The sequence below is a fragment of the Bos grunniens genome, chromosome 27, assembly GCF_055505025.1.
Source record: "Bos grunniens cultivar Pamir isolate PY7600 chromosome 27, Bosgru_T2T1.0, whole genome shotgun sequence".
Classification (NCBI taxonomy): domain Eukaryota; kingdom Metazoa; phylum Chordata; class Mammalia; order Artiodactyla; family Bovidae; genus Bos; species Bos grunniens.
This window is the reverse complement of record NC_141191.1, coordinates 41,477,793-41,503,318: the sequence shown is the minus strand read 5'-3', so window position 1 is coordinate 41,503,318 and position 25,526 is coordinate 41,477,793. Positions and strand designations below refer to the sequence as shown.

Genomic DNA, 25,526 nt, shown 5'->3' with positions numbered 1-25,526 from the left:
GATGCCTTCTTCCTTAAATAACAGACTGCATGGAACAGGCCATTTCCTGGGACCCATGCTGTGGCCCGCTCCCGTTTCCCTCTCTTCAACATGTTCACACTCACGCACTCTTCTTTGCGTGTCCTTAGAAACTTTATCCTCCCCTACCAAGTCACCGTACCTTCTTTAAGAACCTTTGCGATGCCATTCCCCATGAAGTCTCTGCTGACTACTGCAGAGTTGGCTCTGCTTATGACCCCCTGGCACTCACCTTGTCAGTTTCTGCAGGTGACCTCCTACCACAGGCCCCTTCCACTCTCTACTAAGCCTTCCTCTTGCTCCTGTACAAGGTAGGCTGTAAGTTCTACACCTTTCTCAGTCAAAGATAAGAAGGGCGTTGAGTGAGACAACTTTGCTTGTGCAGTTTGTTTTTCTTTTTTTTTTTTTTAATTTAAATTTTATTTTATCGTGGAGCATTGTTGATTTACAATGTTGTATTAGTTTCATGTGTACAGCAAAGTGGTTCAGTTATACTGTGTTTATTATATATATGCTGTATACTGTATGTATTCTTTTGCAGATTCTTTTCTCGTATAGGTTATCACAGAGTATTGAGTATAGTTCCCTGTGCTGTACAGTAGGTCCTTGTTGATTATCTATTTTGTATTTAGTACTGTGTACGTGTTGATCCCTAACTCCTAGTTTATTCCTCCCCCCTTCCTCTTTGGTAACCATGAATTTGCTTTCTATGTCTGTGGGTCTGTTTCAGTTTTGGAAATAAATTCATCTACATCATTTAAAATTTTTTATTATTATTTTTAAAACTTTGTTTATTTTTGGCTTCCTGGATCTTCCTTGCTGCGTGTGGGCTTTATACAGTCGTGGCAAGTGGGAGCTACTCTCCAGTTGCGGTGCACAGGCTCCTCACTGTTGTGTCTTCTCTTGTTGCAGAGCATGGTCTCTAGGGCACATGGGCTTAGGAGTTGCATCGCATGGGCTTAGTTGCCCTGCAGCATGTGGGATCTTTCCGGGCCAGGGATTGAACCCATGTGCCCTGCATTGGTAGGCGGATTCTTAACCACTGGACCACCAGTGAAGCCTGTATCCTTTCTTTTAGATTACACATATGAGTGATGGATGTATTTGTGACTTATTTCACTTAGTATGATCATCTCTCAATCCATCCACGTTGCCGCAAATGGCATTATTTCATTCTTTTTTATGGCTAAGTAATATTCCATTACATGTAGGTACCACATCTTCTTTATCCATTCATCTGTCAATGGACATTTAGGTTGCTTCTGTGTCCTGGCTATTGGAAACAGTGTTGCTATAAACATTGGGGTGCATGTATCTTTTCAAATTATGATTTTCTCTGAATACATGCCCAAGAGTGGGATTGCTGGACTGTAGGGTAGTTCTATTTTTAGCTTTTGAAGGAACCTCCATACTGTTCTCCACAGGGGCTGTACCAGTTTACATTCCCACCAGCAGGTAGGAGGGTTCCCTTTTCTCCACACCCTTTCCAGCATTTGTTGTTTGTAGGCTTTGTGATGATGGTCATTCTGACTGCTGTGGGGTGGTACTTGCACTGTCCCTGGGAGTTCCCAACAGGAAGGAGCAAGTCAGGTGCCCACAATGGTACTGGTGTTTCCATTTCCTCACTCTTGCCTTTTACCTAGTATTCTTGCTGGTTGGCTGCCCAAATAAATTACTTCCACTCAAATCTTTGTCTTTGGTTATAACTTTTCAAGAAATTACTTAAGATGGTGGCCATCTTCCCAACACTGGCACTCAACTGAAAAACTTGATTCTCTCTGGTTTTGTAGATGAGGATATTGTTTTCCCCATCAGATCACGAGGACTGTCAGAGCTGGAGATGGGTCTTATAACTGACTCCTGCGAGTCATCCTGAGCAGCCCCGCACATTGCTGAACCCACAGACCTGCTTCTAACTGTGCGGGATGTGTGACAGAGGCAGACTTGCAGAATGGACACGCATCATTATTGGCTCTTGATACGTGGATCCTGAAAAGAGAACTATAACAGGAAACATGATTCCTTAGGAACTGATTTTAAAAAGCAGATTGAAGATTCAAGGAGAAAGAATAGTCCTGGAAGGTCTTACCTTGCTCCACAGGAGCAGGGAGGAGGGATGGAGGAGGAAGGAATCCTTCAGCATGCGTTTCAAGGTAACCTGCAGTATTTGATGAAGAAAGCGCCTGCTCCTCTGAGTACATGAAAAAGAAGACGTTCTTATAATTCTGAAGCAGGAGTGCGTGACAAATTGCCTGGGGTTTCAAAGGAAAGGAAATGTGCATTTGTCTTAGTCTTCTGATCGAGCCCGAAAATTACTTAGAAAACTGGGTAATTTTCAGCAAGTTACTGTGTGAGATCTATTAGGGAGATACCAACTAATGTGACCTCTTCAGTAGGGCAACTTCAGAAAGGACGGAAGCTATTCTAAGTTGCCTTGTTCTACTGGTAAGAAGAAAACAAGGCAGTGTTTAGAAGAGGCTGTTAGCTATACCTGCTCCATCCGAGGATGTTACGGTAAGTGTAGGCCACCTAGCTTACACGACAATATCAGCATATTGAAGAAACCTGTATCAGTATGCTGCCTAACTGCAGTTGCTGATCGTTTTTCCATCATGTTGCAGAATGCTCCTGACCAGTTAAATTAATTTTGTAGTTAATTTTGTAAGTAATCGCTAAATCTCAACAACCTACCTGTCTGAAAGAGATTGAAATCTTCTCACATGACTTTCCCCCCATTTTTCACGAAACCTATTTACATACAATAAAAATTACCCCTTATACATATATAGTTCAGTGATTTTTGGTAAATATGTCATCCTTATAGTACAACTTTGGGACATTGCCATCCCTGCAAAATTCTCTGCTGAGCTCATTTGCAGATCACTGGACCACTCCCAGCTCCAGGCACCCACTAAACTGCTTCCTGTCCGTATAAGTTTGTGATTTTCTGAACATTTGATAAAAATGGAATTACATACAATGTGTAATTTCTGCTGGCTTCTTTTACTTAACATGTTTGCAAAACTATTGGAGTATATAGTTGATTTGCAATGTTGTGTTTCAGGTGTACAGCATAGTGATGTAGTTAAACATACATGTATAGCCATTATTCTTTCAGAGAATTTTCCCAATAGGTTTTAACAGAATACTGAGTAGAGTACTATACAGTAGGCCCCTACTGATTATCTGTGTACGTCAGTCCCAAGTTTCTATGTTATCCCTCCCTGTCATGTTTCTCCTTTGGTAACCATAAATTTGTTCTTGAAATCTGTGAGTCTGTTTTTGTTTTGCTAGTAAGTTTATTTATATCATTTAAAAATTAGATTCCACATATAAGTGATATCACGTGGTATCTGGCTTTCTCTTTCTGACTCACTTCGCTTAGTCTGATCATCTCTAGGTCCAGCCGTGTTGCTGCAAATGGCATTATTTCATTCTCTTTTTATGGCTGGGTAAGATTCTCTTGTACATACACCGCATCTTTATCCATTCCTGTGACAATGAACATTTAGGTTGCCTCCAGGACTTGTCTATTGTAAATAGTGCTGCAGTGAACATTAGGGTATCTTTTTGAAGTATGATTTTCTCTGAATATATGCCCAGGAGTCAGATTACTGAATTTCCAGTAGTCATGTATGGATGTGAGAGTTGGACCAAATAGAAAGCTGAGTGCTGTAGAATTGATGCTTTTCAACTGTGGTGTTGGAGAAGACTCTTGAGTCCCTTGGACTGCAAGGAGATCCAACCAGTCAATCCTCAAGGAAATCAGTCCTGAATATTCATTGGAAGGATTAATGCTGAAGCTGAAGCTGTAATACTTTGGCCACCTGAAGTGAAGAGCTGACTGCTTAGAAAAGATTCTGATGCTGGGGAAGGTTGAAGGCAGGAAGAGAAGGGGGATGACAGAGGATAAGATGGTTGGATGGCATCACTGACTCGATGAACATGAATTTGAGCAAGCTCCGGGAGCTGGTGATGAACAGGGAAGCCTGGCATGCTGCAGTCCGTGGGGTTGCAAAGAGTTGAACATGACTGAGCAACTGAACTGATGGTAGTTCTATTTTTAGTTTTCTTGAGGATCCTCCATGTTTTCTCTGTAGAGGTTGTACCAATTTGCATTCCCTCACCAGATCTTTTCTGGTGTTAGTCTCATAGGATGAACTGGGAATTATTTCCTCATCCTTTAATTTCTGAAATATCATCAAATATTGATATTATTTCTTTATTAAACAATTGATAGAATTCACCAGTAAAGATTTCTGTCCCTGGGCTTTTCTTTATGGGAATAGTTTTAATTATTAACTCAATTTTTAACATAAGTTTATTAAGATTGTCTATGGTTAGTTTAGAGAAGGTTTGTCAATCTTTATGATCTTTTCAAAGAAAACAATTTTGATTTAATCGATTTTCCTTCTTGTTTTGTCTTCTGCTTCATTGATTTACACGAAAATAATTACCATTTCCTTTTTCTAACTTGCATTAGTTTAGTTCGCTCTTCTATTTCTAGTTTAAGGTAGACTATTGAGTTATTAAACTGAGATATTTTCCCTTGATAAGTAAGTAAGACATAGACTTCCCTAAGTGCATTACAGTAATTCCCATAAATTTTGATATATTGTGTTCTGTTTTCATTCAGCTTAAGGTATTTTAAAAAATTTTCTTTGACTCATAGATTGTAAGTGTTTTGTTTAATTTTCCAATGTTTAATAAAAGCTATATATGACAAACCCACAGCAAACATTATCCTCAATGGTGAAAAAATTGAAAGCATTTCCCCTAAAGTCAGGAACAAGACAAGGGTGCCCACTTTCACCACTACTGTTCAACATAGTTTTGGAAGTTTTGGCCACAGCAATCAGAGCAGAAAAAGAAATAAAAGGAATCCAAATTGGGAAAAAAGAAGCAAAAGTCTCACTGTTTGCAGATGACATGATCCTCTACATAGAAAACCCTAAAGACTCCACCAGAAAATTACTAATCAATGAATATAGTAAAGTTGCAGGATATAAAATAAACACACAGAAATCCCCTGCACTCCTATACACTAATAATGAGAAAATAGAAAGAGAAATTAAGGAAACAATTCCATTCACCATTGCAATGAAAAGAATAAAATATTTAGGAATATATCTACCTAAAGAAACTAAAGACATATATATAGAAAACTATAAAACACTGATGAAAGAAATCAAAGAGGACACTCATAGATGGAGAAATATATCATGTTCATGGATTGGAAGAATCAATACAGTGAAAATGAGTATACTACCCAAAGCAGTCTATAGATTCAATGCAATCCCTATTAAGCTACCAATGGTATTTTTCACAGAGCTAGAACAAATAATTTCACAATTTGTATGGAAATACAAAAAACCTCAAATAGCCAAAGCAATCTTGAGAAAGAAGAATGGAACTGGAGGAATCACCCTGCCTGACTTCAGGCTCTACTACAAAGCCACAGTCATCAAGACAGTATGGTACTGGCACAAAAACAGAAATATAGATCAATGGAACAAAATAGAAAGCCCAGAGATAAATCCACGCACCTATGGACACCTTTGACAAAGGAGGCAAGAATACACAATGGAGACAAGACAATCTCTTTAACAAGTGGTGCTGGGAAAACTGGTCAAACACTTGTAAAAGAATGAAACCACAACACTTTCTAACACATTCATTTCAGTTCAGTCACTCAGTCGTGTCCGACTCTTTGTGACCCCATGAATTGCAGCACGCCAGGCCTCCCTGTCCATCACCAACTCCTGGAGTTCACTCAAACTCATGTCCATCGAGTTGGTGATGCCATCCAGCCATCTCATCCTCTGTTGTCCCCTCTCCTCCTGTCCCCAATCCCTCCCAGCATCAGAGTCTTTTCCAATGACTCTTCGCATGAGGTGGCTAAAGTACTGGAGTGTCAGCTTTAGCATCATTTCTTCCAGTGAACACCCAGGACTGATCTCCTTTAGGATGGACTGGTTGGATCTCCTTGCAGTCCAAGGGACTCTCAAGAGTCTTCTCCAACACCACACTTCAAAAGCATTAATTCTTCGGCGCTCAGCTTTCTTCACAGTCCAACTCTCTTATTCATACATGACTACTGGAAAAACCATAGCCTTGACCAGACAGACCTTTGTTGGCAAAGTAATGTCTCTGCTTTTGAATATGCTGTCTAGGTTGGTCATAACTTTCCTTCCAAGGAGTAAGCATCTTTTAATTTCATGGCTGCAGTCACCATCTGCAGTGATCTTGGGGCCCAAAAAAAGAAAGTCTGACACTGTTTCCACTGTTTCCCCATCTATTTGCCATGAAGTGATGGGACCAGATGCCATGATCTTAGTTTTCTGAATGTTGAGCTTCAAGCCAACTTTTTCACTTTCCTCCTTCACCCTCACCAAGAGGCCATTTAGTTCCTCTTCAGTTTCTGCCGTAAGGGTGGTGTCATCTGTATTGCTGCTGCTGCTGCTGCTAAGTCACTTCAGTCGTGTCCGACTCTGTGTGACCCCATAGACGGCAGCCCACCAGGCTCCCCCGTCCCTGGGATTCTCCAGGCAAGAACACTGGAGTGGGTTGCCATTTCCTTCTCCAGTGCATGAAAGTGAAAAGTGAAAGTGAAGTTGCTCAGTCGTGCCTGACTCTTAGCGACCCCATGAACTGCAGCCTACCATGCTCCTCCGTCCATGGAATTTTCCAGGCAAGAGTATTGGAGTGGGGTGCCATTGCCTTCTCCCTGCATATCTGAGGTTATTGATATTTCTCCTGGCAATCTTGATTCCAGCTTGTGCTTCTTTCAGCCAAGCGTTTCTCATGATGTACTCTGCATAGAAGTTAAATAAGCAGGGTGACAATATACAGCCTTGACGTACTCCTTTTCCTATTTGGAACCAGTCTGTTGTTCCATGTCCAGTTCTAACTGTTGCTTCCTGACCTGCATATAGGTTTCTCAAGAGGCAGGTCAGGTGGTCTGGTATTTCCATCGCTTTCAGAATTTTCCACAGTTTCTTGTGATCCACACAGTCAAAGGCTTTGGCATAGTCAATAAAGCAGAAATAGATGTTTTTCTGTAAGTCTCTTGCTTTTTTGATGATCCAGCAGATATTGGGAATTTGATCTCTGGTTCCTCTGCCTTTTCTAAAACCAGCTTGAACATCTGGAAGTTCATGGTTCACGTATTGTTGAAGCCTGGCTTGGAGAATTTTGAGCATTACTTTACTAGTGTGTGAGATGAGTGCAATTGTGCGGTAGTTTGAGCATTCTTTGGTATTACCTTTCACAAAAATAAACTCAAAATGGATTAAAGATCTAAACGTAAGACCAGAAACTATAAAACTCCTAGAGGAGAAATAGGCAAAACACTCTCCGACATAAATCACAGCAGAATCCTCTATGACCCACCTCCCAGAATATTGGAAATGAAAGCAAAAATAAACAAATGGGGTCTAATTAAAAGCTTCTGCACAACAAAGGAAACTATAAGCAAGGTGAAAAGACAGCCTTCAGAATGGGAGAAAATAATAGCAAATGAAGCAACTGACAAACAACTAATCTAAAAAATATACAAGCAACTCCTGCAGCTCAATTCCAGAAAAATAAACGACCCAATCAAAAAATGGGCCAAAGAACTAAAGAGACATTTCTCCAAAGAAAACATACAGATGGCTAACAAACACATGAAAAGATGCTCAACATTACTCATTATCAGAGAAATGCAAATCAAAGCCACAATGAGGTACCATTTCATGCCAGTCAGAATGGCTGCTGTCCAAAAGTCTACAAGCAATAAATGCTGGAGAGGGTGTGGAGAAAAGGGAACCCTCTTACACTGTTGGTGGGAATGCAGACTAGTACAGCCACTATGGAGAACAGTGTGGAGATTCCTTAAAAAACTGGAAATAGAACTGCCTTATGACCCAGAAATCTCACTGCTGGGCATACACACTGAGGAAACCAGAATTGAAAGAGACACGTGTACGCCAATGTTCATTGTAGCACTGTTTATAATAGCCAGGACATGGAAGCAACCTAGATGTCCATCAGCAGATGAATGGATAAGAAAGCTGTGGTACATATACACAATGGAGTATTACTCGGCCATTAAAAAGAATACATTTGAATCAGTTCTAATGAGGTAGATGAAACTGGAGCCTCTTATACAGAGTGAAGTAAGCCAGAAAGAAAAACACCAATACAGTATACTAACGCATATGTATGGAAGTTAGAAAGATGGTAACAATAACCCTGTATACGAGACAGCAAAAGAGACACAGATGTATAGAACAGTCTTTTGGACTCTGTGGGAGAGGGAGAGGGTGGGATGATTTGGGAGAATGGCATTGAAACATGTATAATATCATATATGAAATGAATCGCCAGTCCAGGTTCAATGCAGGATACAGGATGCTTGGGGCTGGTGCACTGGGATGACCCAGTGGGATGGTATGGGGAGGGAGGTGGGAGGGGGGTTCAGGATGGGGAACATGTGTACGCCCGTGGCAGATTCATGTTGATGTATGGCAAAACCAATACAATATTGTAAAGTAATTAGCCTCCAATTAAAATAAATAAATTTATATAAAAAATTTTTTTTCCCAATGTTATGGGTTTTCCAGGATTTCTTTCCGTTATGGACCTTTAAGTTTATTATGATGAGAGAGCATTCTAATATAATTTCTGTCCTTGGAGATGTGAGCAGGTTTCATGGCATAGCATGTGGTATCACCTGGAGAATATTTCATGTGTGCTTGTTCAAGGGGTTTACTCTTTTTGTTGTTGGTTTTCATACCAGTTTCATGCTTGACAATAAAAAAGTACATTCCTCATATGGGTAATCAACCAATAAAGGGGGTATTTACAAAGATGTGGACAAGGTAGATTAATAGAAAAGCCAAGGAAACCTGGTACAGCTAGAACTAACAACATTTGAGATGTTCAGAGTCTTCCACTTGAAGGGCTAAGGAGTGGAAGCAATTTCTGGACCTGGAAAGAAAGCTATGCTATGGGAGAGGGCTGCCTCCAGGAGCTTTGACTTATGATGGAAAAAGTCAGCTAAGTCCAAGCAACCCCACAGAAGAGTAAACACCTGACCTCCCTCTTCCCCTTCCCTCCTAGGTTTCTGTCACTGACTCTTCTTGGTCAAACTTAATGGGAAGCCAGAGGGCAAGGGGTTCCTTAAATCCTGTCATGACGACTGTCTCTCATTCAGCACAAGATCAGGTGGAGAACAATAAAGAGCAAATTCAAGAGGAAAATAGAAACTCTCTAGCTGTTGCCCCTAACATATACTGCTATTCTTTGAATAAAAAATAAAAAAGCATTTCTTATGTTGGGGCAAAAAAATTTCCATCAGACACACATTATTGTAGGATAATGTTAATTCAGCTGCACTTCCACCCAGAATCTAAAATGTTAGTCATGACCTTCAGACAAAGCAGCAGGTAAAATGCTTAATACACACATAGTCACCACATCTTCTGATCTAGTCATGAGATCTAACTTGATGACGTTGCTTCCATCTTCTGTGTCCCGTCTCCTGATCTTCTGCCAGTCCTTGGTTAGTTTGTTCTTCCCTAGAGGGCCATCTGAGCCCTTGGTGGTACTGTTTGTACTTGGTTGCTGAGGTTTCCTAGGGAGGAGTATCATTAGTCAAGGGAATACTAACGCCACCCCAGGGAGTCACCTGGGACCTCCCCAGTGGCCCTAGTGGTAAAGAACACGCCTGCTAATGCAGGAGACCTAAGAGATGTGTGTTCAATCCCTGGGTCAGGTAGATCCCCTGGACAAGGGAATGGCTACCCACTCTAGAATTCTTGCCTGGAGTATCCCATTGATGGAGGAGCCTGGTGGGCTACAGTCCATAGGGTCTCAAAGAGTCGGACATGACTGAAGCGACTTCGCATGCATGGAGGACAGCACCTGGGCTCTAAACATAGTCCTCTTTGCTTCTGTCATGCAGTAGCACCCAGTTTCATCAAGGAATTGGAACCAACCACCTCAGGGACTGACCTCTTCCCCTGTTGGCTCAGGGCTACGTGACTTTTCAGCACTGGGCTTATTGATAAACCAAGATGAGTGGTGAGCTTTTGTGAGATGCCTCCTGGAAGCCATAAGACACTCCTGAGAGAAGTTCTGCAGGGACGTGTGGCGTTGAGTTATGCAGGTGGGATAAAGACCCAATGAAATGAATTTTGTTATTATTAATATTACTGTGACTACACCTGTACCAACAGTATGGTGAGATCTTGGCAATCTCTGAGTAATGTCATGATCATAGGAAATCATTCTCTCACACCTTCTAACTTGTAAATTAAGGGAGAATTATATAGAAGTGGCAAGAATTTATAACTGTGCTCTCAGAAATTAATTAATTATGGAATAAATGATGCTACCAAGTCAGGTATTTAATCTGGGGAGCATTGCCAATTTATGATACTAAAGACCCAGCTATGACAGGTGAAAAGGAAGCTCTGGTTAGCTATTTTCCCTCAACTTAACTCATGCCATGCGACCTTAGGCATAAAATCTAGGCACACCATCATCACGATGTCACCTAGGGGCATGACGTTTTAGGAGGCACAGACTATGCCACTGCTTGGGCTCAGCTCTTCCCACTACCTTTGGTGGGATGGGTTGTTGGCTGCTTGTTATGAGAGTGACAGCAGGCGTTAAATGAGCTTCAGGCATATCTTTCTTATTGTTGTTTTTAAAGAGAGATTAAAGTTTGGTCTTGGTTACTGCATATCCTGAATCTGATGGGATAAAACTTGAACACTGATACAACATCTCACTTACTAATTGCCCAGCTTTCTTCATGAAGCAAGAGTGATGCTAATGACAGCTGAATTCTCTGATTTTCTCTGCCTTTGTTTTTGACTTGACAGATTTTTCTGTGGCTGAATACTCACCGTTTGCTATTTAGTAGGTAGACTGGACTGTGGTCATGGTGATCACCACCCATTTAAATGACAGTTACTCAGATGTAGCTGGGGCTTCTCAGGTGGCCCAAGAACCTACTGCCAATGCAGGAGATGCTGGTTCAATTCCTGGGTCAGTAAGATCCCCTGGAATAAAATGGCAATCTGCTCCCCAGCTTTCTTGCCTAGAAAATTCCATGGGTAGAGGAGCCTGGTGGGCCTCAGTCCATTGGGTTGCAAGGAGTCAGGCAAGACTGAGGAACTGAGCATGCACAGGTAGCTGAGGCAGTTGTGAATAATGTTAGCAAAGCCACATGTCTCCCTAGAATAGTTTTGTGTTTCTTAGAACAAGACTTTGATTTCTTATTTTCTCTTTGATCCCTTTATTACTGATCATATAGCCACTGTTACACTGTCTTCTGTGTTCATTCTGAAGAGTTTTGGCACCTTAATGGGACTGAAAATAATTGAAGATAAATGTTGCTGAAGTAATATGTAATTTCCTTCTTATGAATCATTCATATCTATACCTATTTTTGTAATACTGGTGCTATACAAAATATTATATGTGGTATATGTAAATGTCTTTCTCATATTTTACTTCTACATAACATGAGAAGTTATTTGGCAAAAATAAAAAGTCCCATCCTAAAACAAACAAATCTACTTATTCTCATATAAAGGTTTTCACTCTCAAAAAGGTGAGTCATTTCGACTACAGCATATCCATTTTTCATGCTGCTTTCGTCATTTTATCGTTTTGAGCTATTATTAAATGCGTTCACACCAAATTTATTTTCTTCCCACCTACTTTTTTCTCAAGGAATTATTGAAAGGTTATTGCTGCTGTTTATGATGGAGACATTGCTTTTATTGTTAAATTCCTTGGGAATACTATGTTAGCTATGCAGAGTAGCATGGCCCATGGGACTGTCCTAAGTTCGCTTAATTGTAGAAAGACCCTCAAGACTGCATACTCCTTTCTCTGTGTGATTTTTTGCTATTCTTGGGGTATAATGGGGATCACAGGACACTTAGTTTAAGGACTTGTGAGTTGGATCCAGCGTATGCCCTTACTAGCTTTGTTTCCTGAGATCCCAGTATTGCCGTGGACCTCACACTGAATCTATAGGACAAAAGTCCTGATGAGCAGTAGCAGAGGAAAGAAAATAAGAAGGGCATTGGCAACAGAGAGAGCATCTGCTTCCAGTGCCTCCATGCTGAGTTTCCTAGGCTACAGGTTTTACACATTCTCTGTTCCAGACCCTGGTGTGGCCAATTCCAAGGGAGCCTGTTTGCCGGCTGCTCCAGCTGTCTGGATGCGAGACTAGGAAGAGGAAGAAGAAAGAGAAGCTCACGGCCCCCTTAGCACCTCATCCCCATTTGAACCACTTAGAAAACATAACCCTGAATGCTTCCGAAAGGCTGATCCTCCTCTTTGGGGGGCTGTTGTTTGCTGCCTTGATTCCGATCCTTGAGGTGAATATATGGGTAAGATGAACTGGTGGAGTGGTAGTGGAAAGTTTTGGTTTCTGTCTGGAAGCCAGATTCCACTTTGCAGAGTTGTGACACCTGGTTAATATTAGTTTTATCATCAGAACACTAACATTTATATTCTTATTACCAGAAAGCAGTTTCTTTATTTGAAATGGAGCAACCGATTTTAAATAGTTGTACAATGTTCTTCCTGGAAGGGAAACCAAGATCTTATTTAATTCATCCATGGATCTCCTTTTACATGTACCAGCTAATAAAGGCCCGGAACACTCAAGTGGCTTGTCCAGAGTCACAGAGCTGCTTATGATCCTGACATTTGTATATCAAATGAGGGTTGTAACGTTTTTTATGACAACACTTAGCAAACTCGACATTCAAGCACTAAATATCTAGAACAATGTGTAAGAGTGCTTGCTCATAACACATGTTAACTGAAAAACTACATAAGAGAAAATAATGTGGTTAAAGTTTCATTGGTTTGGGGGGATTTTGATATCTTCTCTGAGTTTTTCTTTTCCCACAGACAGCTGATGGTGTTTGTTCAGGACAGTGGCTGGTGAGCTCTGAAAGTCCAGCTAAATTTTATGCAGCACTTAGTAGCTTGTGCTTCTAGGACCACTTCATTGAGCTTGGAGTACAGACATGTAGAAAGGACACCATTGGTGAAAATGCACGAGTAGGAAACAGAGTAATAAATGAGCTGTGCTTTCTAGGCGGTGTGAATGAAGGTGATGACAAAGGATTGAAGAAGCCTGAAAGTGAGTCTACTGGCAACCTGTTAAATTGTATTTTATTGTGATATCTTATTATGTATTTTTTTATCAAAGTTATATTAATACATGTATATAAATTAAAGAGTAAGTTATATAATGTTTGTTAAGACAGTTTTTCTTTTTAAAATTTAATTTCTATTTTATATCGGACCACAGTTGATTTACAATGTTGTGTTACTTTCAGCCGTACAGCAAAGTGATTCATTATACATATGTATGTTCTTTTTCAGATTATTGTCCCTTATGGGTTATTACAGAATATCGAGTAGAGTTCCCTGTGTTATACAGTAGGTCCTTGTTGATGATATATTTTATACATAGTAATGTGTATATACTAACACCCAGAAAAGATGTCCTTTTCATTATAGGGGACTGGAATGCAAAGGTAGGAAGTCAAGAAACACCTGGGGTAAAGGCAAATTTGGCCTTGGAATACGGAATGAAGCAGGGCAAAGGCTAATAGAGTTTTGCCAAGAGAACCCACTGGTCATAGCAAACACCTTCTTCCAACAACACAAGAGAAGACTCTACACATGGACATCACCAGATGGTCAACACCGAAATCAGATTGATTATATTCTTTGCAGCCAAAGATGGAGAAGCTCTATACAGTCAACAAAAACAAGACCAGGAGCTGACTGTGGCTCAGATCATGAACTCCTTATTACCAAATTCAGACTGAAATTGAAGAAAATAGGGAAAACCACTAGACCATTCAGGTATGACCTAAATCAAATCCCTTATGATTATACAGTGGAAGTGAGAAATAGACTTAAAGGCCTAGATCTGATAGATAGAGTGCCTGATGAACTACGGATGGAGGTTCGTGACATTGCACAGGAGACAGGGATCAAGACCGTCTCCATGGAAAAGAAATGCAAAAAAGCAAAATGGCTGTCTGGGGAGGCCTTACAAATAGCTGTGAAAAGAAGAGAAGTGAAAAGCAAAGGAGAAAAGGAAAGATATAAGCATCTGAATGCAGAGTTCCAAAGAATAGCAAGGAGAGATAAGAAAGCCTTCCTCAGTGATCAATGCAAAGAAATAGAGGAAAACAACAGAATGGGAAAGACTAGAGATCTCTTCAAGAAAATTAGAGATACCAAGGGAACATTTCATGGAAAGATGGGCTCGATAAAGGACAGAAATGGTATGGACCTAACAGAAGCAGAAGATATTCAGAAGAGGTGGTAAGAATACACAGAAGAACTGTACAAAAAAATCTTCATGACCAAGATAATGATGATGGTGTGATCACTCACCTAGAGCCAGACATCCTGGAATGTGAAGTCCAGTGGGCCTTAGAAAGCATCATTACAAACAAAGCTAGTGGAGGTGATGGAATTCCAGTGGAGCTCTTTCAAATCCTGAAAGATGATGCTGTTAAAGTGCTGCACTCAATATGTCAGCAAATTTGGAAACTAAACAGTGGCCACAGGACTGGAAAAGGTCAGTTTTCATTCCAATCCCAAAGAAAGACAATGCCAAAAAGTGCTCAAACTACCGCACGATTGTACTCATCTCACACGCTAATAAAGTAATGCTCAAAATTCTCCAAGCCAGGCTTCAGTAGTACGTGAACCGTGAACTTCTAGATGTTCAAGCTGGTTTTAGAAAAGGCAGAGGAACAAGAGATCAAATTGCCAACATTCGCTGGATCATCGAAAAAGCAAGAGACTTCCAGAAAAACATCCATTTCTGCTTTATTGACTATGCCAAAGCCTTTGACTGTGTGGATCACAAGAAACTGTGGAAAATTCTGAAAGCGATGGGAATACCAGACCACCTGACCTGCCTCTTGAGAAACCTATATGCAGGTCAGGAAGCAACAGTTAGAACTGGACATGGAACAACAGACTGGTTCCAAATAGGAAAAGGAGTACATCAAGGCTGTATATTGTCACCCTGCTTATTTAACTTCTATGCAGAGTACATCATGAGAAACGCTGGGCTGGAAGAAGCACAGGCTGGAATCAAGATTGCCAGGAGAAATCTCAATAACCTCAGATATGCAGATGACACCACCCTTATGACAGAAGGTGAAGAGGATCTAAAAAGCCTCTTGAAAAAAGTGAAAGAGGAGAGTGAAAATGTTGGCTTAAAGCTCAACATCAGAAAACAAAGATCATGGCATCTGGTCCCATCACTTCATGGCAAATAGATGGGGAAACAGTAGAAACAGTGTCAGACTTTATTTTGGGGGGCTCCAAAATCGCTGTAGATGGTGATTGAAGCCATGAAATTAAAAGACGCTTACTCCATTTGAATCAGTTCTAATGAGGTGGATGAAACTGGAGCCTATTATACAGAGTGAAGTAAGCCAGAAGGAAAAACATAAATACAGTATACTAACGCACATATATGGAATTTAGAAAGATGGTAACAATAACCCGGTGTACGAGACAGCAAAAGAGACACTGATGTATAGAACAGTCTTATGGACTCTGTGGGAGAGGGAGAGGGTGGGAAGATTTGGGAGAATGGCAATGAAACATGTAAAATATCATGTAGGAAACGAGTTGCCAGTCCAGGTTCGATGCACGATGCTGGATGCTTGGGGCTGGTGCACTGGGACGGCCCAGAGGGATGGTATGGGGAGGGAGGAGGGAGGAGGGTTCGGGATGGGGAACACATGTATACCTGTGGCGGATTCATTTTGATATTTGGCAAAACTAATACAATTATGTAAAGTTTAAAAATAAAATAAAATTGGAAGAATAAAAAAAAATAAACAATAAAAAAAAATAATAATACAAAAAAAGAAAAAAATAATAAAGACTTATGCATAAAAAAAAAAAAAAAAAGACGCTTACTCCTTGGAAGGAAGGTTATGACCAACCTAGATAGCATATTCAAAAGCAGAGACATTACTTTGCCAACAAAGGTTCGTCTAGTCAAGGCTATGGTTTTTCCAGTGGTCATGTATAGATGTGAAAGTTGGACTGTGTAGAAAGCTGAGCGCTGGAGAGTTGATGCTTTTGAACTGTGGTATTGGAGAAGACTCTTGAGAGTCCCTTGGACTGCAAGGAGATCCAACCAGTCCATTCTAAAGGAGATCAGTCCTCGGTGTTCATTGGAAGGAATGATGCTGAAGCTGAAACTCCAATACTTTGGCCACCTCATGCGAAGAGTTGACTCATTGGAAAAGACCCTGATGCTGGGAGGGATTGGGGGCAGGAGGAGAAGGGGACAACAGAGGATGAGATGGCTGGATGGCATCACCAACTCGATGGACATGAGTTTGGGTGAACTCCGGGAGTTGGTGATAGACAGGGAGGCCTGGCGTGCTGCGATTCATGGGGTTGCAAATAGTCAGACACGACTGAGTGACTGAACTGAACTGAATGTGTGTATGTTAATCCCAAACTCCTAATTTATGCCTCCACCCACCTTTCCTTTTGGTAACTATTAGTTTGTTTTCAAAGCCTGTGAGTCTCTTTCTGTTTTGTAAATAAGCCCATTGTATTATTTTTTAAATTCCACATGTAAGTAATATATGATATTTGTTTTGCTCTGTCTGATTTACCTTACTTGGTATGATAATCTCTGGGCCCATCCATGTTGCTGCAAATGGCATTATTTCATTCTTTTTATGGCTGAGTAACATTCCATTGTGTATATGTACCACATCTTTTTTATTCATTCATCTCTTGGGTTGGTCCTATGTCTTGGCTATTTTAAACAGTGGTGCAATGAACATTGGGGTGCATGTGTCTTTTCAAAGTATGGTAGTTTGTTAGTTTGCTTTATGTGTATGTGGCTCTGTTTTGTAATTAAGTTCATTTGTATCACTTTTTAGAGTCCACATTTAAGTGATATCCTATGACGCTTGTCTTCTTAGGACAGTTTTTCTTATTCCTACTTTTCCTACTTCCATTTTCCGAGGAGGAGTCACTTTCATCTCTTTTAACTGAGATGTGTAAAATTATACATGTATATTTACGTGTGTGTAGTGTATTATTTACCTCCATAGCAATAAATTATTTTATGATTTCTATTTTATTTTATTAATGTAGGTAATATCCATAGCCTTTTTTATATGGATAGAAAAGAGAATTTAACTCTTTTTCCTTCTCCCACAGCCCTACACACATGAATTTTTGTTTTATTTTCTTTATTTATTTTACATTTTTATTTTAAATTAAGCTTTTATAACAGTGGTTAAAAATAGGCAGATTCATTCTTCAGAATTCAGATCTCAGACTCTAACAGGAAATATATTAAGAAAAACATTAACACATTAATATTAAGCATAGGATTTAAATCACCTAGTTGGGGGATATTATTGGGAACTCTCTGATTTCCAGGTGAGTGAGAAATTATTGTTGGGAGGGAAGATGAGGACCAAAATTATAAGTCAGAGGCAGGAACTGAGGATCTTCTGGAAGTGCCAGGCATGGGAAAGAACTAGATTTGTCAGGCACCCCCTGTGGCCTAAGCAGTGTGCTGTGGATTTAATGTGACCTGTAACAAGCCGCAGTGGGACTCCTTCGTTATGAGATAGAGCTCAAAGCAGCTCCAGTAGAAGGGCATTCACTGGGGACTCTCTGAGCTGGCGTTACTGCAGTCACAGCCAGGCTCGGGCTCAAACAACAGGGCAGGGCTCTTCTTCTCTTCTGGGAAACGTTGCTTGTGTTGGCTTGATTTCTTTGCAGGTAGGATGTCTCCATGTATCTACTAAGATGACTGCTGGCATCCATATTTTCCTCTTGTCATTTCAGCAAAGCACTGGATAGGAATTTTCTTTTTCAGAGTCATTATTATTTTAACTTCAGGAAAAGCTGGTTGGCCTTGCTTGGGTCACCTGCTTGTCCCTGTTGGAGGGTGTCCAGCCATCATGGTGGACAGCTCCTTCGTGGACACATGGAATAAAGAGGCCCTGTCTCATGGGCCCGCTCACCTTTCAGCACTTCCTGAGATCACTTCCCAAACAAAGTATTCCCTCTCACAGCCTGGTCGCAGTATCTGCTTCTCGGGAACCCAGCCCAAGACAAAAGATGGGGAAATCAGACATGTGGATAATTTTGGATATTTCAGTTGGCTCATCTTTCAGATACAGTAAGTCTGCTATGTACGAACCTTCAAATTGTGAGCGTTCAAAGATGTGAATGGGCGTTTGCCTGTCTGCTCATGTACGTTAGTTCAGACGTCTGGTGCACATTGTCACGTGCGTGTGTCCTCTACAAGCGGTTGTGCTTTTGTGTACTTTACGATACTGTATAGAGTGCAGTAGTACAGCATCCTTATTCTGAGCTAGATCTGCAAGAGGATGACTCTGTTGAATTCCTTGCTGTGCAATGCGAGGAGTTTACTGATGAAGACCTGACGGAATTGGAGGCCCAGAGAAAGGACGAAGAGAGACAGGAGGAAGAAGAAGTAACTGAGGAGCTGGAAAGGTTCACGATCCAGGAAATGGCAAGGCGTGTACGTGCTAAGTCACTTCAGTCACGTCTGACTCTGTGCGACCCTATGGACTGTAGCCACCAGGCTCCTCTGTCTGTGGGATTTTCCAGGCAAGAATACTAGAGTGGGTTGCCATGCCCTGTTCCAGGGGATCTTCCTGACCGAGGGATCAAATCTGCATCTCTTAAGACTCCTGCATTGGCAGGCAGGTTCTTTGCCACTTGTGCCACCTGGGAGGCCCCAGATGGCAGGGAGCTTGTGCTTATTTGAGGAGGCTCTGTTAGCTTTTGAGGAACAGGACCCGAATGCAGACAGGTCCACAGAGGTCGCCGCAGCTGTTCGTAATGCAGTCCGGTGCTACTGTGTCATCTATGATGAGAAAAATAGAGAGCTACCACCCGGTGTTACTGGGTTGTTGTATCAAGAGGGTAGGCAGGATCGAGCCCAGCAGGGAACCAGAACCAGAGCCATCGGCATCAGGCATGAGTGACGTCCAGCAGGCCCTCTGCCTCCTATCGCTGACAGTCCTTCAGCACTACCATCCCCCTCCCCCGCTCCCTCCTCCACTTAGCGTAACCCTTCTTGCCTGCTCCTCGGTGCCAGCCCCTGGGTGCCAGCTGTTGCACTGCACTACTGTACTTTGCAAGGTACTGACTGTCAGATTAAAAATGTTTTCTTTATTTTTTGTGTTTTTTATGTATTATTTGTGTGATAAGTATTAAAAACCTATTACAGTAAAGGACTACATAGCTGATTGTGTTAGCTGGATACCTAGGACCACTTTGTTAGCCTTATGAACAATTTGGACTTACAAACATGCTCTCAGAATGGGACTTGTTCATATGTAGAGGGCTTGCTCTATGTTTATTTTAATATGTTTATTAGCTAGAGTGGTGAAATGTCACAAACTAGCTTCCATTATCTATTTTCAGATAAGAGTTAAATTTCTTCAAAATTAATAAAATTCGTATGGTTATGGCAGCTGCCTTGCCTTAACATGATTTCTGGAGATTGATGGTCTGGGTTTGGATCTTTTCTGGTTTAGTCCTTGGGCAAGCCTCCTAGGTGCACAATACCTCAGATTCCTCTCTGATATAGACAGTATATTATATACCTCAGTGTTTTCCTACAACATTAAATAAAGTTTGTAATGTGCTCAGGAGAATGCCTGGTGTATAATAAGCACCGTGTAAGTGTTGGTTAAACACTTGAATAAAAAAGTGAGGTTGATCACAGTAAAAGTTAAAACTGTACTTTCCCAAGTAGGCCACAGACTAACCATTGCAAGAACAAATTATTTTATTTTAATAATGCATTCTTTTCCATATTAATTATACATTTTAAAGCACAACACAATTATGTTAGCTTCATGAGCCATTCGTCTTTAATGAGTACTGAGTTAATTAGCAAGACCCATCTTTTTGGGCACGGCATCTGTTCTGCACCTTTCAGTTTAGTATTCATTATTTTAATATAGCAATTCTCATTTTCAAAAATATTTGGAGAGGGAAATGAATAATTACTCTTCTGCACTACATCGCTAAGTTTCAAAATACAAAAAAGTTGAAAATAGGCATGTGGGCATGGATATACCTGGGAAGTGACTCCATAGTTTATTATGCATGAGAAATACTTTGTTGCTTCTTGAACTGGTGCAGTTCACTGTTTCTCCTAAGAAGTATTTTTAGTCTCTTTTGAGAATTCTTAATTATTTCTTCTTGTCCCCTAACATCTAATTCTACTATTGTGAAGGGGTGAATCCAGATTTTCTTTCATTCTCAGAGGTGACAACCTTCAGCATATGAATTGGATCATCACTGGTGAAAAGACTTATAACTGTTCCAGTGATTCTTCATCTTCCTTTCACTCCCATATTTTCAGCTGTCAATAGCAGTGATTCTAAATAATGGTCTGTGGACTGTATCAGAGCCGAAGAAGTCCATGTATGTGCACACATATGTACCCACATATGTAGATATAAAATACACATATATGCAGCACTTCGAGTGATGCTAATTTAGTTAGGGTTAGGGTAGGCCTCAGGAACTGGCGTTTTTGGGAAGTTCTTTAAGCAGTCCTGTCCCAAGAACAGCCAGGTTTGGGACCCCGAGGACGATGGCTTATCCAAGGGCCTGCTGCCATTTCTAACTGATCATATAACTTATATCGAAACAGGAGTCTGCCCTATTCATGCTTAGATGCGCCTGACGCCTGTCCTGACACCGAGCACAGTGTCTGGCAGAGCAGGCATTTAATAAATGTCTGAAGGGTATCATTTCACAGACAGCCTCGCTGTACCCACATCTTTTGTTGCTTCCAACATGGCCCTATTTTCTGAACAGGCCTGTCATAGGCTGTTCCTTCTGCCTTAGCCTCTGCATTCACTCTTTACCCTCTCGGGAACAGATTTTCTTTTTCTTTCCTTAAGAACATTGTATAGCTTATATAAGAACTAGTTTTCCAAGTTTGCTGTGGAATAATATATTAAATAGTAAGCTCTGAGGACATGAGATAAGACTCATGTCCTCAGAGTCTTGATTGATGCTTTAAGAGGGTTTAAGGCTGACCATGGAGTAATGAGTTATGGACAACGGTCCCATATACCATGATATCCTAGTCACATGGGTCTCCCATTCTGGTCACATGATGAATTTAGATCATGAAATCATTGGGGGCTTATTTCAATACTTATTCAACTATTCATTAGACAAATATATATTAAGTACTACATATTCTTTCGGGCAATGGAAATACAGCAATAAACAAAACAGAGATCTTTACTCTTCTAGAGTTTATGTGTAAATGTAGATTATGTTAGATATTGATAACTGGCCTTTGAGAAAATACAGCTGAGTAGGGAAGTAGGGAAGGGAAGTAGGGAAATTGCTCTGTTATATTAGATGCCAGGGGAAGTCTCAACTGAGTAGGGGAGTGGTTGGGAGACTGTAAGACAGTATTCAGACAGGAGAGGCTTTTGGCTTAGATGAAGGGAGACGTGGAGATGGTGAGAAATGGTGAAAGTCTGAATATATTCTGAAGGTGTATCTCATGAATAGTGCATAGGATGTGACAAAGGACAGGAGTCAGAATGGCACTCTGAAGCCTGAACAGCTGGGAGGATGGAGTTGCATTTACTGAGATGGGCAAGTTAGCAGGAAGAGGTTGAGCTGTGGATGGAAAGCATTTAGTGATTTCATTTTGAATATGCTAAATTTGAGGAGCCTGGTACACCTCCAAATTTGTTGACTAGACAGGTATTTTAGGCACCCTGTAGTTTGCAGGAGAGGTTGGGCTAGAGAAAAATAAAATTGAAAGACACAAGCTGGGATGAAGTCCCTTAAGTAGACAAATGTGGACGTCTGAGAACTAAGTTTTTTCCTTCCTCTGGTGCCGCATAGAACGTGGGATCTTAGTTCCCTAACCAAGGGTTGAACCCTGTCCCCTCTGCAGTGGAAGCACAGAGTCTTAACCACTGGACCTCCAAGGAAGTCCCCTGGGAACTGTCTTAAGGCGTTTCAATATTAGACAGGGGTCAGCCAGAAAAGTCTCTTGGAGAAGAGTAGCCAGTGAGGTAGCAAGTACCCAAGAGAAACTATTGTCCTGGAGACAAGGGAAGAAAGTGGTCCAGGGAGGATGGCGTCATCACACGTGCGATGCTACTGAGGCCATGTCAGTGACGACTGAGAGGGGCAGCGGCACTACTGATGGGGAGAGCACTGGTCATTGGTTTAGGTGATAGAGGTGGTGGTGGTGGTGGTTTAGTCGCTAAGTCGTGTCTGACTCTTGTGACCCCATGGACTATAGCCTGCCCAGCTCCTCTGTTCATAGGATTCTCCAGGCAAGAAAACTTGAGTGGGTTGCCGTTTCCTTCTCCAGGGGATGTTCCCCACCCAGGAATTGAACCCAGGTCTCCTGCATTGCAGGCAGATTCTTTACCAACTGAGCTACGAGGGAAGCCCAGGTGTTAGAGAAGGCACTTCGATTGGGGTGATACCTGCAGAGGATTTTAGGATATGTTAGAAAAACAGGAGTCAGAGTGGACCACAGTTTGAATGGGTTTTGCTTTAAAGAGTAGCAGAGAAATAGGGCGGCTGCTGGAGGGTGATGTGAAGAAATGGAAGGTTTTTCATCGGAGCTCTTCTAGCCAGTTTGCACGCTGACAGATATGACCTAGTACAGAGAGAAAAATGATAAAGCAGAGTGAAAGTGATTAATTGTTAGAAGGATATTCTTTCATAGGAGGGAATCTGGGATTTGCTTTAGAAAAGAGCCGGATTATTCATCACAGTTACTGGGGGGCTGGCAGTTTCCAGCAGCAGGAGTTTTACTAAGCAAGGGGAAACTACACTTTTGAGAACGGAGGAGGCTCAGAAGCGCCCGGCAGTGGGAGTAGGGCTGGGCGTTTTAGAGTGGTGGTCCCTCCCTGTGCCCTGTGTCACAGGTGGTCCCAACCTGTGACTGACAGGTTGATTGACAGCTTCAGGTTATGTACCTTCTCTCCTAGAATGCAGGCACCCAAGTGGAGCCCGTGGTGGGGAGAGCAAGGGCCGCAGTGGTCATTTATCATAAACAGGGCATCATGACCCCTGGGCTACTTGGAGTCACCTCTTAGGTCTTGGTGTGCCTATGTCAATTGACGCCGACTGTTTTTACGTTGCTCGGTCCTGATGAAATCTGGAAACGTAACAGTTGTAACCACAAAAGGAGGCTCTCTGACAGTGTTCTGGTCCCTAGTGTCCAGGTGGGGAGGGAAAGGTGACTGTTCCAGGGTGGGGTGGGACCCACTCGTGTCTGACTCGCTATCCGATAAAGGGAGTGAGCTGAGAGATAGCAGGCAATGGTCAGAGAATGAGACCCTGGGAAGGGGGGGGTACATTGCCCGAGGCAAGGTCTGTGTAGCGTATAACCAAGGCAATACATTGTTGAGTTAAAGCTAAGGAAAAAATCACTGGAGGTTGAAGTGCGGAGGAAACTAAAAATCCAGGAAACTGAAAGGATAATCCCCAAAGACTTTGAAATCACTGAAGCGTATGATAACAAAAGGGTGAGGGTAACAGCGATGTGGGAGTTGAGGTCCCCAGAGGAGTAAGAGTGAGGTGGTCTGGTGTCTGGTGATGGCTGTGTGGTTTGGTGTAGGAGCCTCAGAGTTGGAGAGGGTGGTTGCAAGGCAGGAAAGATGATGGCTTGGAAGGGCTAATGAAGAGCAAGAAGCGCCTCCATTCAGCCTTCCGTCAGTCAGCACGATGAGGGCTGGGGAGGAAGATCCCCTTGCCAGAGTGTTAAGGAAAGCTGGATCCGGGGGAGAGGCAGGGCTCACTGGGAGCAGGAGAGAAGGGAGGAAAAAACCCAACCTTACAAAGCCCTTACTATGTGCCAGGGACACGTCCATGATGTTTTGTATATTACTTATGTTATTCCTCAAAACAAGATCTCTCTGTGGCCATATTTTACAGATGGAGAAGTCAGAGCACAGACAGATTGAGTGTCTTGCTCGAGGTCAGGGGTCGTAAGTGGCGGACGTGGGACTGAGACCTGTGTGCGCTCAGCCCCGCACTGCCCTTGCCACCTGGAGCACACATGTGGAGTAGGGGGGTCTGCTGAGGGTGCATCAGTTCCATGGAGGGGCTGCGGGAGGGGTAGATGGGTTAGATGAAGGATTGGGCAGAACTGTGTGGGGATGAGGGATAAATGGGCCTGTGGTTTGCGGGCACACAGAATTAGTGCTCATGGCCTCCCAGGCAGACAGTGGTGATGAGGCTGTGAGTCTTGGGGTGATGGGGCCGAGGGTAGGATAGAGGTGTTGCCAAGGACACAAGGTCAACACCCCCATCTTCGCTCAAGCTGGTGGAGGGCAGAGGCTTGGAAGAGGCCTTGGAGGCTGTCACTTGGCACACAAAGAAATTTGGGACCCCCTCTGCATTTAACCCACTACAATTATCCATTTATTAAAAAAAAATAATTATTGCTGACATCCAGTAAGTTTCTGGACATGAACAATAATGTTAAAATCATCCATTTTGTGAATTTCTTTAAAAGATGAATGTGCTCATGAATTTATTAAAGGGATTCAGTCACCTTTACAAGATGGCAACCTTTATGAATCTCCTCACATCTCCTTAGGCTTTGTAGTTTCTAACATATTTTCACAGACATGATTTCACTTATACACTCTACCCACTACCAGCCCAGTTTCTGGCATATTTTTGGTACTAAAAGTTTGCATATCTAGAGGATGGACAGAATGAAATATTGAGTTTGGAGTAAGGGCAGAAAGTAAAATGTGAAATAGCTGGGAATATTCATACTTAATTTTCATTTAACTTTCTTTTCTTTAGTTTTTAAAAAGGGAAATATTCTTATATTCTTCAGAAGGTAGAACAGAGAAAAATTAGCATAAATTCTTGCTGGCAGCTTTTCAATTTATTACATAAATCTGTCATATTTTAAGTGGAATGGCTTAGACACTCAGCTTTCACTTAGGAAACATATGGTGATAATAGAAAACATTTCAAGAGTCCAATATGGTAAATTAGCAAAAAGATCATTTTATACATCAAAGGTATTTATTAAATGTTGAGCTATTTGTGCAACAGCTGGTTTTTGCTACTAGCGGAAACCATCAAGAGTCTTAGTGACTTTTCTTTTGCTCTTAAAGAGAAGAGAAGGGTGAGAAGAAACCAGCTAGAGAAGAGGTAATGGCTTTCTTCTGAGAATATAAGGCTCCTATTTTTATATACACTTATGATGGTTTCTCGGAGAAGGCAATGGCACCCCAGTGGAGTGGCACCCCACTCCAGTACTCTTGCCTGGAAAATCCCAGGATGGAGGAGCCTGGTAGGCTGCAGTCCATGGGGTTGCTAAGAGTCAGACACGACTGAGTGACTTCACTTTCACTTTTCACTTTTCACGCATTGGAGAAGGAAATGGCAAC

General features: G+C 41.7%; 1 long non-coding RNA gene across 2 annotated transcripts in view; it reads left to right on the top strand.

Moving 5' to 3' along the window:
• LOC147343869 (uncharacterized) overlaps window positions 1–14,151 on the top strand; it is a 152,119-nt gene extending 137,968 nt beyond the window's left edge. The window contains exons 3-7 of one of the 2 annotated variants that reach the window (XR_015156363.1): window positions 9,968–10,171; window positions 12,189–12,404; window positions 12,946–13,180; window positions 13,426–13,482; window positions 13,546–14,151. This is a non-coding gene — a long non-coding RNA (uncharacterized LOC147343869). Of the gene's footprint in view, window positions 1–9,967; window positions 10,172–12,188; window positions 13,181–13,425; window positions 13,483–13,545 lie in introns of both variants that reach the window. The other variant, XR_015156360.1, reaches the window with a different exon arrangement.
• Window positions 14,152–25,526: the final 11,375 nt, after the last annotated feature.